Genomic DNA, 14216 nt, shown 5'->3' on the forward strand with positions numbered 1-14216 from the left:
TGCCTTCAGATAAACGTAACATGAAGAGGAAACCACAAATCAGCTGCAACCCGGATCTCCTCTTTATGTTCAGTTTGTTCGAAGGCGGAGACAGTGACACCAGCGCTGATTGGGCGCCTGGCATCACGTGTCATTCCACCACAGCACAGCCCCGGGGACAGCGAGTGCCATCACCGCTGTAAAGGTGTAAAGGAGCCGGCATGGGAGGGGAGTATAGGCTTTATTTCATCAGGGCCAAACATGTACAGTAGATTAAGAACGGGTTGTCCTAGTAGTGGACAAACCCTTTAATGGTTGCTACCTGCTAGTTTGTATTACACATTACTGTGGAAGGCTAGGGGCAAAACAAAAAAAAAAAAAATGAACAAGACATTGAGATTTACTGTTTTCTGTAACTCCCATTACTTAAACTGCCAACCCCAAAAGACATGGGCACTGCCGGGAAGGAGGTCAGATGGAGTTCATATGTTTAGTTTTTAGAATAACCCCTACCCGTGTGCCGATGTATGGAGCAGCAGCATCCTGTAAGAGCAGTGACTGGAGCATGCTCAAATTGCTGCTGTTTAACCATTTTTATGCTGCTGTCAATTACTGACAGTGGCTTATTAAATGGGGTTATTGCTGCTGTGCACCTGTACCAGCTCCCATTGGCCCTCACCCAAAGCAATCCTGTGATGCCAATGGGCTGTCATGGCAGTTTGAGGACTGCTGAGGCTACTTGCACACTTGCGTTTTTTTGCGCTGCGCACCGTGTGCAGTGCCGACGCACATAAAAACGCATCTTGCGTTTGTGTGCTTTTTTTGTGTTTTTGCGCATGGTTTTTTTATGCGCACCCATAGACTATAATGTGTTTTTGGGTGACTTTTGTGCGCATTGCGTGCGCATGCGATTTTTTTGGAAAAGTCGGACGCACAAAAAATGCAACAGGATGCATTTTGTGCGCCCGGGTGCACACTACAAAAAAACGCATGCGCATACAAATGCATGTGTATACGCACCCATGTAAAGTATAGGGGGAAAAACGCATGCTTTTTTTGCGCAAATAAACGCAAGTGTGAAAAAAGCCTAAGGCCCTCATGGCTGCCATCTTAGGCTTCCCATAAAGCCCAAGCAGTTGCTGGCCTTCAAATCAGGGAGACAATCGGACTATATAGTGCAATGTACACAGAACGAGTGATCAAATGATAGCAGTTTGAAAACACTTAAAAAATAAAAATGAATAAAAGATTTTAGAAATATCATGCATAAATTTGAATGACCTACCTTCCCCTGCTAAAGAAATAAAAATAAAGAAATATATACAGTACAGCTCTGGCAAAAATTAAGAGACCACTGCACGGTTTTATAAAAATCAGCTTCTCTACGTGTCTGACAGCCATTCCATTCCAGTGTCAGTTGAATTCCAACCAGAATACACCTCATTCTACTTAAGGGCCTGTCACACTAAGCGATATCGCTAGCAATATCGCTATAATGTCACTGGTTTTTGTGACGTTATAGCGATATTGCTAGCAATATTGCTATGTCTGATACTTACCCCCGACCGCTCCCCCGCTGGTTATCGCTGATCGCGTGAGAACGTCCTGGACCGTTTCTCGTCGTCAGCTTCCTGCTGTGGAGACGAGCGACGCGTGTACGCGGGCGGGAGGACGTCAGGATCGCCTCGTCTGACAGGTAAGGCTAAGTGCACACGTTGCAGAAAATTTCAGCTCAAAAACCTGAATCCCTTCCCAGAAACCGCACCTATTTTTCCGCGGCGGTTTTTGCGCGGTTTTGATGCGTTTTTTTCCGCAGCGGTTTCAAACTGCATGGAAGCAGCCAAACAAGTGGAAGAAGCCAAAACCGCGGAAAAATCCGCAAAATTAATGAGCATGCTGCGTTTTTTTACCGCGATGCGTTTTTTTCGCGGTAAAAAAAAACCATCAATGTGCACAAAAAGTGCAAAATGAATAGAAATGTCTGGGAAGCTTATTTTTAGCGGTTTTATAGTGAAAACCGCAGTAAAAACCGCTAAAAAAACACTGTGTGTGAACACAGCCTAAGTAGCGACCCCCGACCCCTGCGATGTCGCTGGTGAGATCTGCCTGTGTGGCAGCTCACTAGCGAGCACTTAGCGATGTACCAGCGATCCTGACCGCGTCATATCGCTGGTCGGGATCGCTGGTGCATCGCTAAGTGTGACAGTACCTTTAATGTGCTTCTGATTAGGTGATCACCTGAACCAAATCTTATTTAACCCCTTTACCCCCAAGGGTGGTTTGCACGTTAAGGGTGTGTGCAGACGCTGCGGAATCCGCTGCGGATTAATCCGCACGGATTTTGCAAAAACTGCAGATAAACCGCAGGTCAAAAGACCTGCGGATTATCTGCGGTTTTGCCTGCGGTTTGGTCCTGCGGATTCACCATCTCCACAATGGTGGAGATAGGAACCCGCAGCGGATTCCGCAGAAAGAATTGACATGTCAATTCTTTCTGCGGTTTCAAAACCGCAGCAAATCCGCACGGATTTTTCCGCAACGTCTACACAGCGTTTTTTTTTTTTTACCATTCATTTGAATGGTACTGTACACCGCAGCTAAAACTGCTGCGGGTCCGCAGCGGCCAAAACCGCTGCGGAAACGCAGCGGAATCCGCATCGTGTGCACATACCCTAATGCCCAGGCCAATTTTTACAATTCTGACCGCTGTCCTTTTATGAGGTAATAACTCTGGAACGCTCATGGATCCTGGTGATTCTGACAGTGTTTTCTCGTGACTTATTGTATTTCATGATGGTGGTAAAATTTCTTTGATATGACTTGCGTTTGTGAAAAAAATGGAAATTGGTGAAGATTTTCAAAAATTTTGTAATTTTCCAACTTTGAATTGTCATGCCCTTAAATCACACAGATATGTCACACAAAATAGGCTGAGAACTAACATCCACCTCCTCGTTTCTTCACACAGGTATGCTGCTGATCCACTCGACTTTCCTGACTTGTGTGTCTATATGAATTGCATATAATCCTACCCTGGTACAATCTCTGCTACAATCCCTGCTTGCTGTCATCTACTACAACATTTTCTTTAATGGTATATAACAGTGCCCACTGAATGTTTGCTAAATTCATTTGTTGCATTGAACTCAATACTTAAGGGGGTTTTACACATAGCGATATCGCTAACAATATCGCTAAAGCATCACCGATTTGGTGACGCAGCAGCGATATCGCTATGTGTGATACTTACCTCCGACCGGCTCCGCCGCTGTCCATCGCTGATCGCGCAGCTCCATTTCTCGTCGGCGGCTTCCTGCTGGCGTCGACGAGCGGCTCGTGGACGCGGACGGGAGGACGTCAGGATCGCCGCGTCTGAAAGGTAAGTAACGGCCGCTAGATCGCTGCTGCATCACTGTGAGATCTGCATGTGTGGCAGCTCACTAGAAACCATTTAGCGATGCACCAGCGATCCTGACAGGGTCGTATCATTGTCGGGATCGCTGGTGCATCGCTAAATGTAAAGGGGCCTTTACTGCTGTATATCCATGTTGGGGCCAGTAGAGATGTTATCAGGTGCAAGGTGTTAGCATATGGATGTAGCCAGGCCCTGTGCCTTTGATTGTGTAACCTCCCCCGGTGTGCTAGGCAATTGGTAATTTGTCCCAAATCAGTTCCCACAATCCCTCTCACCTGATCCTCTACTCAGTCCTATATATTCAGATGCCTCTTAAGGGGTCACGTGTCTCCTTGCAGCATAAGTATTGTGAAGATGCAGTTATTACAAAGGCAGTTAGTCACGGCAGGAGTCAGGACCCCACACTATGTACCTGTCTCTTCTGGGTATGTCTGCTAAGTAAGCACTTCTTATTACTTTTATCTAGCTTTTCTATTCACCCTCATACTCCATCATGTTTACATATGCCCTCACAGTGTTTGCTCCTTTAATCCTCACTCTCCTTCGCTATCCCCAAACTCCAGCACCCTCTAACCAAATAATCATCTCCCCTTCCCTCTTTCCTCCCCACCTCTGATGAACTGCTCCTCAACCTCAAATCTTTCCGAATGAAACCTAAAACAAGCTGCCCACTCTCCTTCTCCCATCTACTCTCCCTTTCTCTGCTTCTCCTCACTGCTGGCGACATATCTCCCAATCCTGGACCCCCACAGCTCATAACCCCCCATTACTACCCCTTCCTACCGCTCCCTATCTAATAAAAACTACCGCAATCTTTCCAACTTAAAACCCGTGCCATTGACACCCAACCCCCTGCTCCCTCTCTCTGGAGCACTTTGGAATGCCCGCTCCATCTGCAATAAGCTTCATGTGATTCATGACCTCTTTATCTCTCGCAATCTTGCCTTTCTCGGCCTCACAGAAACCTGGCTGACACCGCCTCCCCTGCCACGCTGTGTTATGGCGGCCTCCACTTCACCCACACTCCTCGCCCTGGCAACAGGGTGGAGGAGTGGGCCTTCTCCTTTCTTTCAACTGCACCTTCAACCCAATCCCACCTCTTCCCTCCCTAATCCTACCCTCTTTTGAAGTCCACTCTGTCCGCATCTACTCTCTCTCTAACCTCCAAGTGACCGTCATATACCAACCTCCAGGCCCGACCCCTGCCTTCATTGACCAATTCTCTAAATGGCTTCTTCACTTTCTTTCAACTGACATCCCCACTGTCATCATGGGTGACTTCAACATCCCCACTGATACCCTTCAGTCAGCACCTTCCAAACTCCTGTCCCTTACTTCATCCTTTCGACTTACTCAGTGGTCCTCCTCAGCCACCCACACAGACGGGCATACATTAGACCTGGTCTTCACCCGCCTCTGCTCTTTTTCAACTTCACCACCTCCCCTCTCCCTCTATTTGACCACCATCTACACACATTCTCATCCCTGTCCACCTCTCCTGGCACCCATGTCCGGCAACATGCACACCCCCACAGAAACCTTGCACACCTAGACACCCACACGCTGACTATTCTACCACTGGCATCCATATCCTCACTCCAAGACACATACAATGCCACTGCTTTCTACAATGCCACTCTTGCATCAGCTATTGACATGGTCGCCCCTCTCGTTCATGGCAGAATGCGACGTACCAACAGACAACCCTGGCACAATAACTCCACTAAAAAGCTCCAGCAAGCGACCAGGGCTGCAGAGCGGCGTTGGAAGAAAACAAATTCGCAAGACGACTTCACTGCATTCAAACAGGCAACACTTGCTTTCAAATCTGCCCTCACCTCTTGTAAACAGGCCTACTTCACAACCCTCGTATCTTCCCTATCCTACAATCCCAAACAGTTATTCAAAACTTTCAACTCCCTCCTCCGCCCACCACTGCCCCCTCATCTCTGCTGAGGACTTTGCCACACATTTCAAAAATAAGATCGAACAAACAAGGCAAGTCTTCATTGTTCAACCACCACAACCCCTTTGTATACCAGACCAATGCCTAAACCCCATAACCTCCCTCTCTAACATCACTGAAGGGGAGCTTAATCGCCTCTTCTCCTAATCGCACCTCACAACCTGTGCACTTGACCCCATCTCCTCCCCAACCTCACCACCACACTTATCCCATCCCTAACCCACCTCTTCAACCTATTGCTAACGTCCGGTACCTTCCCTTCTGCTTTTAAACATGCCACAATCATGCCTATCCTTAAAAAGCCAACCCTCGACCCAGCCGCTATGTCCAGCTATCGCCCAATATCACTGCTCCCATTTGCTTCCAAACTCCTGGAGCTGCACATCCACGCTGAACTTTCCTCCCACCTCTCATCTAACTTGCTCTTTGACAATCTACAATCTGGTTTCCGCCCCCATCACTCCACTGAGACAGCCCTGACCTAAATTACCAACGACCTACTTACAGCCAAAGCAAACGGACAATACTCTATACTCCTGCTTCTAGACCTGTCCTCTGCATTCGACACAGTTGACCACTGCCTCCTACTACAGATCCTCTCCTCCTTTGGCATCAAAGACCTCGCCCTATCCTGGATCTCCTCATACCTCTCAAACCGCACATTCAGCATCTCCCACTCTCACACTGCCTCCTCATCCCACCCTCTCTCTGTTGGAGTCCCCCAAGGTTCTGTTCTAGGACCCCTACTCTTCTTAATTTATACCCTTGGCCTGGGTCAACTCAAAGTCTCATGGATTCCAGTACCTTTATGCGGACGACACTCAGATCTACCTCTCTGGCCCAGGCATCACCTCTCTGCTGTCCAGAATCCCGGAATGTCTATCAGCCATATCCTCCTTCTCCGCTCGCTTCCTCAAGCTCAATGTGGACAAATCCGAACTCATCATCTTTCCTCCATCTCACAGATCTTCCTTACCTGACCTATCACAATTAATGACATCACACTTCCCCCAGTACCGGAAGTACGCTGCCTCGGAGTAACCCTTGACTCTGCCCTGTCCTTCAAACCGCACATCCAAGCTCTTTCTACCTCCTGTTGCCTCCAGCTCAAAAATATTTCCAGAATCCGTCCTTTCCTCAACCCTCAATCTACTAAAATGCTTGTGCACGCCCTCATCATTTCCCGCCTCGACTACTGCAACATCCTTTTCTGTGGTCTCCCTGCTAACACCCTCGCACCTCTCCAGTCCATCCTTAATTCTGCTGCCCAACTAATTCATCCCTCTCCTCGCTAACACCCTCGCACCTCTCCAGTCCATCCTTAACTCTGCTGCCCGACTAATTCATCTCTCTCCTCGCTACTCCTCTGCTTCTCCCCTCTGCAAATCTCTTCACTGGCTTCCATTCCCTCAGCGTATCCAGTTCCAATTACTAATACTGACCTACAAGGCCATCTATAACCTGTCTTCCCCATATGTCTCTGAACTAATCTCCCGATACTTTCCCTCACATAATCTCCGATCCTCCCAAGACCTCCTTCTCTCCTCCACACTTATTCGCTCCTCACCCAACCGCCTCCAAGACTTCTCCCGAATAGCCCCATCCTCTGGAATTCTTTGCCCCAACATGTCCGACTATCAACCACATTCGGATGCTTCAGACGGAACCTGAAAACCCACCTCTTCAGGAAAGCTTACAGCCTGCAATGACCCCACTACCTCCTCACCACTACCGGAGATATCACCTCAACCAACACCAGAACTGCTGCAACCCCCCAACCTACTGTCTCCTTCCCCACCATCCTGTAGCATGTAAGCCCAAAAGGGCAGGGTCCTCTTCCCTCTGTGCCAGTCTATCATTGTAAATTTGTTTACTTTAAGTGATATCTGTAATTTGTATGTAAACCCTTCTTATGTACAGCACCAAGGAATCAATGGTGCTATATAAATAAATAATAATAAATAACATTTTCCACATGTCTACTTTACAACAGCACAATTTTGGAACCAAATTTTTTTTTTTATTTTACAAAGGGTAACAGGAGAAATTGGACCCCAAAAGTTATTGTACAATTTGTCTTGAGTACACCAATATCCCATATATGCAGGTAAACCACTGTTTGGGCACATGGCAGAGCTCAGCAGGGAAATAGCGCCGTTTGACATTTCAATGCAAAATTGGATGGAATTAACATCAGATGCCATTACGCGTTTGGAGGGCCCCTGATGTGCCTAACCAGTGGAAACCCCCTACAAGTGACACCATTTTGGAAAGTAGACCCCCTAAGAAACTTATCTAGATGTGTGGTGAGCCCTTTGAACCCCCAAGTGCTTCACAGAAATTTATAATGGAGTCGTAAAAATAAAAAAAATATTTTTTTCACAAAAATGATGTTTTTGCCCCCAATTTAATTTTCCCAAGGGTAACAGGAGAAATTGGACCCCAAAAGTTGTTGTGCAATTTGTCCTGAGTATGCTGATACCCTATATGTGGGGGTAAACCACTGTTTGGGCGCATGGCAGAGCTCAGAAGGGAAGGAGCGCCGTTTGACATTTCAATGCAAAATTGGATGGAATTGACATCAGACGCCATGTCGCGTTTGGAGAGCCCCTGATGTGCTTAAACAGTAGAAACCCCCCAATTCTTACTCCAACCCTAACCCCAACACACCCTTAACCCTAATCCCAAATGAAACCATAACCCTAACCACAAACCTAACCTTAATCCCAACCCTAATCCTAAACTTTAGCCCCAATGCTAACCTTAACCCCCAACCCCTAAACGAGAAAATGTTAATAGATTTTTTTTATTTTATTATTTTTCCCTAACTAAGGGGGTGATGAAAGGGGGGTTTATTTACTATTTATAGCAAGTTTTTATGTTTGGTAGCTGTCACACGCTAAAAGACGCTTTTTATTGCAAAAAATAGTTTTTGCATCACCACACTTTGAGAGCTATAATTTTTCCATATTTTGGCCCACAGAGTCATGTGAGATCTGGTTTTTAGCCTGGAAGAGTTGACGTTTTTATTTGTACCATTTTCGGGTACATGACATTTGATTGCTTTTAATTCTTCCGATTTTTGGGAGGCAGAATGAACAAAAAACAGCAATTCATGAGTTTCTTTTTTTTGGGAGGGGGCATTTATACCGTTCCACGTGTGGTAAAAATGATAAAGCAGTTTTATTCTTTTATTTTGTTTTTGTGCTTTAATACAATAAAAACTTTTATATAAAAAATTATTTTTGCATCGCTTTATTCTGAAAGCTATAACTTTTTATTTTTCTGACCATGGAGCGATATGGCAGCTTGTTTTTTGTGGGACTAGATGACGTTTTCAGCGGTACCACGTTTACTTATATCCGTTGTCACGTCGCCGTCAGACACAGGGACTTCTGTTCCTGCCTCGGCCACTGGGAGGCGCCGGGCGGTCACGTCACCTTCAGACTCAGGGACGGCTGTTCCTGCCTCGGCCAGTAGGAGGCGCCGTGGTTTCTCCGTGGGTGGTGGTGACAGAGAAGGGGCTCCTGCGCAGGCATCTGGTGGGCGCAGGCTCCGCTCCTCTGTCAGTCATGGAAGGGTTGGTGCATCACCATCTGGCATGGTCCTGGGGGCGGTCCAAATGACATCATCAGACTGTGAACCTGTGAGGGATAGCCTGATCCTTCAAATACCTTGGAGACTGTCTTGCAGGCCGCCAGATATAGTCTTGGTTTCCCCAGGGTGCTAGTTTGTTATTTGCCATCTTTGATTCTGACCTTTGCCTGGATTTCTGACTCTGCTCCTGCCTGACGATTTTGTACCTCTGCCGCCCTACTGCTTTACGACTCTGACCTTGGCCTGGTTTTTGACGCTGCGACTGCCTAATGATTTTGTACCTCTGCCTCCCTCCCGGTTTATGACTCTGACCTTGGCCTGGATTTGACTCTGCTACTGTCTGCTGTTTTTGTACCTCTGCTGCCCGCCTGGTCTAGACTTGGATTCCTGACTACACTTTTGATCCCGTTTTTTAGCCCCTTTCTGGTGACCGTCCTGCTCTGGTCCACTGCTCTTATTCAGACAGTTACCTCCTGGGCTCTGTTGTAAATCCAGATCCCTGTATAGGGGTAAAGGGTCTCGGGGTTGCTCGGGGTGCTGTCTTACTGCAGCCCAGACTCGCAGACGGACGTCACATCCGTCTTTTTCATCACGTGTTATTCCACTTTTTGTTTAGTGGTATGATAAAGAATTGGTTTTTTTGCCTTTTTTTAATGGTGTTAACTAGGGGTTAACTAGTGGGACAGTTTTATAGGTCGGGTCGTTACGGACGCAGCGCTACTAAATATGTGTACTTTTATTGTTTAGATTTTTTTAATTTAAATATTTATTGATGGAATAGATTTTATTTATTTTTTTTTTTTTAAATATTTTTACAATTATTTAAAAAAAAAAAAAAAATTATTTCATTCTTACTTTTACACCTTGTCCCACTATGGGACACTCATGTTGTGCAGGCTGAACGCTTCTATAGCATGCAGATCTGCATGTTATAGAAGCTATCAGCGTTGCAACTTCTATGCACTAACCTGAAACTTCCTGACATCCACTGCGCATGGCAGGAAGTCTCTCAGCTTTGGAGACCCGGATGTCGTCATGACGACATCGGGTCTCCATGGCAGTGATCAGGACCTCGCTTCATGCTGCGGGGTCTCCGATCCAAAGGCAGAGGAGCTGTCATAGCTGAAAGCCCCTCTCTGCCTGCTCCCAGAACGCTGCGATCATGTTAGATCGCAGTGTTCTGGGGGTTAAAGTACCGGGAGTGGTCCATGACTGCTCCTGGCACGTAGTGCCTGGTGTCAGCTGTGAGAATCAGCTGACAGCTGGCCGCGATCAGTCGCGCTCCCACCGCATGCGGCTGATCACGTATGACGTACTATCCTGTCCATGGGCATTAAGTCCGAGGGCACATGGACAGGATAGTACGTCAAATGTCAGAAAGAGGTTATTGTTGATGATTATGGCTTACAGCCAATAAAAACCCAAAAGTCATTATCTCACTAAATTAGCATAATTAACAAAAGGACACTTGCAAATGCTTCCTAAGCATTTAAAAAAGTCCCTTAGTCTGTTTCAGTAGGCTCCACAATCATGGGGAAGACACTGACTTGATATGTCCAGAAGGCAGTCACTGACACATTACACAAGGAGGGCAAGCCACAAAAGGTCATTGCTAAAGAAGCTGGCTGTTCACAGAGCGCTGTATCCAAGCATATTAATGGAAAGTTGAATGAAAGGAAAAAGTGTGGTAGAAAAAGGTGCACAAGCAACCGGGATAACCGCAGCCTTGAAAGGATTGTTAAGTAAAGGCCATTCAAAAATTTGGGAAAGATTTACAAGGAGTGGACTGCTGCTCGAGTCATTGCTTCAAGAGCCACACCACACAGACGTATCCAAGACATATGCTACAAGGGTCGCACTCCTTGTATCACACCACTCATGACCAATAAACAACCCCAGAAGTGTCTTACTGGACCAAGGAGAAAAAGAACTGGACTGTTGCTCAGTGGTCCAATGTGCTGTTTTCAGATGAAAGTAAATTTTGAATTTAAATTGGAAATCAAGGTCCCCAGGTCTGGAGGAAGAGTGCAGAGGCACACAATCCAAGCTGCTTGAGGTGTAGTGTGAAGTTTCCACAATCAGTAATGGTTTTGGGAGCCATGTCATCTGCTGGTGTAGGTCCAGTGTTTTAATCAAGACTAAAATCAGCGCAGTCGTCTACCAGGATATTTTACAGCACTTCAGGCTTCCCTCTGCCAAAAAGCTTTTTGGAAATTTCATTCTCCAGCAGGAATTGGCACCTGTCCACACTGCCAAAAGTACCAATACTTGGTTTTAAAACAGTATCACTGTGCTTGATTGGCCAGCAAACTCGCCTGACCTTAACCCCATAGAGAATCTATGGGTTATTGTCAAGCGGAAGATGAGAGACACCAGACCCAACAATGCAGATGAGCTGAAGGCTGCTATGAAAGCAACCTGGGCTTCCATAACAACTCAGAAGCCACAGGCTGATTGCGCCTCCATGCCACATTGCATTGATGCAGTAATTGATGCAAAAGGAGCCACGACCAAGTATTGAGTGTGTAAGAGAATGGTCAGCCATAATATACTGAACGGCCATGATGAGTCAGGCAGCCATCTTGTCAAAAGTTAGAGAAGATTCAACTTTTACAAAAGAACTCAGAAGATGTACTTTGAAATGGAGGATGTAGAATGAGAACATGTCTGCAATCACCCTGGCAGGCTTGCAGAAAGGAAAATTAGATCAATAGGGGAATAAGGTTACCAAATATATGGTTAATGTGTGTATGCGTGATAGTTTTGGAAGAAAGAACAGAATCATTAAAATGTCAAATGCATGAATTTATGGATCAAGCCTGAAAGCAGCCATAAGATTAAGGACAGTAGCCATAGATACCAATGACTTATGGGTTTTAGTGTTGTTTGGGGAAACGTTAATGGCTTCGTATTATGTCACTATATTTTTAGTTCTAAAATACGTTTCTGTAGATTATCATGAAAATGCCCTCTGCAGCAAGATGCAGCTTTCTTTGTTATGTATAAGAAGCCCCTGTTACTGTCGATCAGGGCCATTCTACCGCCATCATGCCGATGTGCCACACCATGGCCAGGCTAAAGGGCCTTATCGCCAGACTTCCTAGCGAATCTCTGTCCTTCTGAATTCCTGTTTTTGCCCACATATTTCAACTTCTCTGATTGTCCGTTCTGTTTTGCCGTGTACCTCCTGAATAAACCTCGACCTCAGCTCAACAAGAAGATCGTCTCCAGTTTTGTTCGGCTCTTCCAGCTCTCTCAGTAAGAACTTTTTCTTACAGAGTGCATTTACTAAACATACATTTCAGTAGGCCAACATTTCGGATTTTAAAATCAATTTTCAAGCTGGTGTTATAAAGTATTCTAATTTACTGAGATAATGACTTGGGTTTTCATTGGCTGTAAGCCATAATCATCATTAACAGAAACACTTGAAATAGATCACTGTTTGTAATGACTATGATATATGAGTTTCACTTTTTGTACTGAAGAACTGAAATAACTTTTTGATGGTATTCTAATTTAGTGAGAAGCACTTGTAGATTTTAAAGAAACTCGGCAAGGAGATTGTTCCAAATATCTTGGAGGACTAACCACAGTTCTTCAATAGATGTTGGCTTGAGCAAATTGTTTTGTCTCTTCAGGTAATATCAATCTTGAGATTAGGGCTCTGTGGGGCCATATTATTTCCAGGACTCATTGTTTTTTATGCTGTAAATAGTTCTTAATGACATTGGCTGTATGTTTGGAGTCATTGTCCTGCTGCAGTATAAATTTGGGGCCAATGAGATGCCTCCATGATGGTATTGAATGATGGATTAGTATCTACCTAAATTTCTCAGCCTTGAGGACACCATTAATCCTTACCAAATCCACAATTTTCTTTGCTGAAATGCAGTCCAAAACTTGCAGGAACCTCCACTATGCTTCACTGTAGCCTGCAGACACTCATTGTACCGCTCTCCAGCAAACAAACTGCCTTATGTTACAACAAAATATTTCACATTTGACACATCAGTGGAGAACACCTGCTGCCATTGTTCTGTACCCAAGCTCCTACGTTTTTGTGTATAGTTGAGTCACTTTGCATGTTTTCAATGTCAAAAGTATGTTTTTCGCTGCAATTCTTCCAAGAAGATCACTTACGGCCAGTCTTCCTCAAGCAGTAGTTGGGTGTAGCTGTGTCCTGATGGCACTGCTGGACATCTTCAGATTTCAAGGAGAAGCATGATATGTCTCATCCTTTGTACTAAACTTCCATGGCTTAACACTGCATTTATGGTCCTCGATGTTGCCATTTTTTTGTGTCTTCAATGAACAGAAATACAGGCAGATATTTATCCATCATGCAATGCCATCAAGGAGACATCCAACTGGCTCCTAAATTATTCACAAGCTGGACAATGACCCCAAACATACAGCCAATGTTATTAGGAAGCATCTTCAGTGTGAAAAAGAACAATGAGTCCTGGAAATGGTTATACGCACCCACACAGCTCTGATCTCAACATCATAAATTTTGTCTGAGATTATGTTTCTGGGAATACATGAAGAAACAAAAGGATTTATACAAGTCAACATCCACAGAAGAACTGTGGTTAGTTCTCCAAGATGTTTGGAATAACGTTCCTTTCAAGTTATTTCAAAAATCGTGTGGAAGTGTACTGAGAAGCAATTTTTTAATGCCGTTTTGAGGGCAAAAGGGTGGTCACAAAATCTATTGATTTGATTCAGATTTCTCGTGTGTGTAGATAAATATAAACTATGTATTTGTAATAATTCTCAATTTGCATTTTTCTTTTCCTGCTTAAAAATTTTGCACAGTATTGTACTTTGTCACACAGTTTTGTGGTCAGCATGCCCATGATCAGCAGATTTATTAACAAACAGGAGGGTCAGGAGTTGACTGTGAAACTTAACACAAGAAGATCAGCACGTATGCTTAAAGGGAATTTTTAACCCCCTGGGCGTTTTTAAGTTAAAGAGCCACCTTCAGCAGCACTAAGGCTGCATTCTGTGAAGGTGGCTCTTCTGTTCCTGACCCCTAGTCACACTGAAATATCAACTTTTATAAATAGCTCCTCATACCTATAATGTGTCCCATAGGTATGGTGTATCACCTGTATCAGCCGCCTCCCCACCGTCAATCATGCCTCTGTCTCTGTGTCTGGCCACTGCCTACCATCCATCCATCATGATGCCTCGTGCGTCGCTGCCTCCTCCTGGTTTGAATGCCCGAGCTGTGACAAGAGTTCTTGGGCA

The 14216-nt window shown here is 45.2% G+C and overlaps 1 protein-coding gene across 4 annotated transcripts in view; it reads right to left on the reverse strand.

Annotated features, from left to right (window-relative positions):
- The window catches only part of PIKFYVE (phosphoinositide kinase, FYVE-type zinc finger containing), a 603254-nt gene that overhangs the window by 527131 nt on the left and 61907 nt on the right, over positions 1 to 14216 (reverse strand). The window lies entirely within an intron of this gene.

The sequence above is a fragment of the Dendrobates tinctorius genome, unplaced genomic scaffold (assembly GCF_039654945.1).
Source record: "Dendrobates tinctorius isolate UK_male_01 unplaced genomic scaffold, ASM3965494v1 ptg000254l, whole genome shotgun sequence".
In the NCBI taxonomy this organism is placed as follows: domain Eukaryota; kingdom Metazoa; phylum Chordata; class Amphibia; order Anura; family Dendrobatidae; genus Dendrobates; species Dendrobates tinctorius.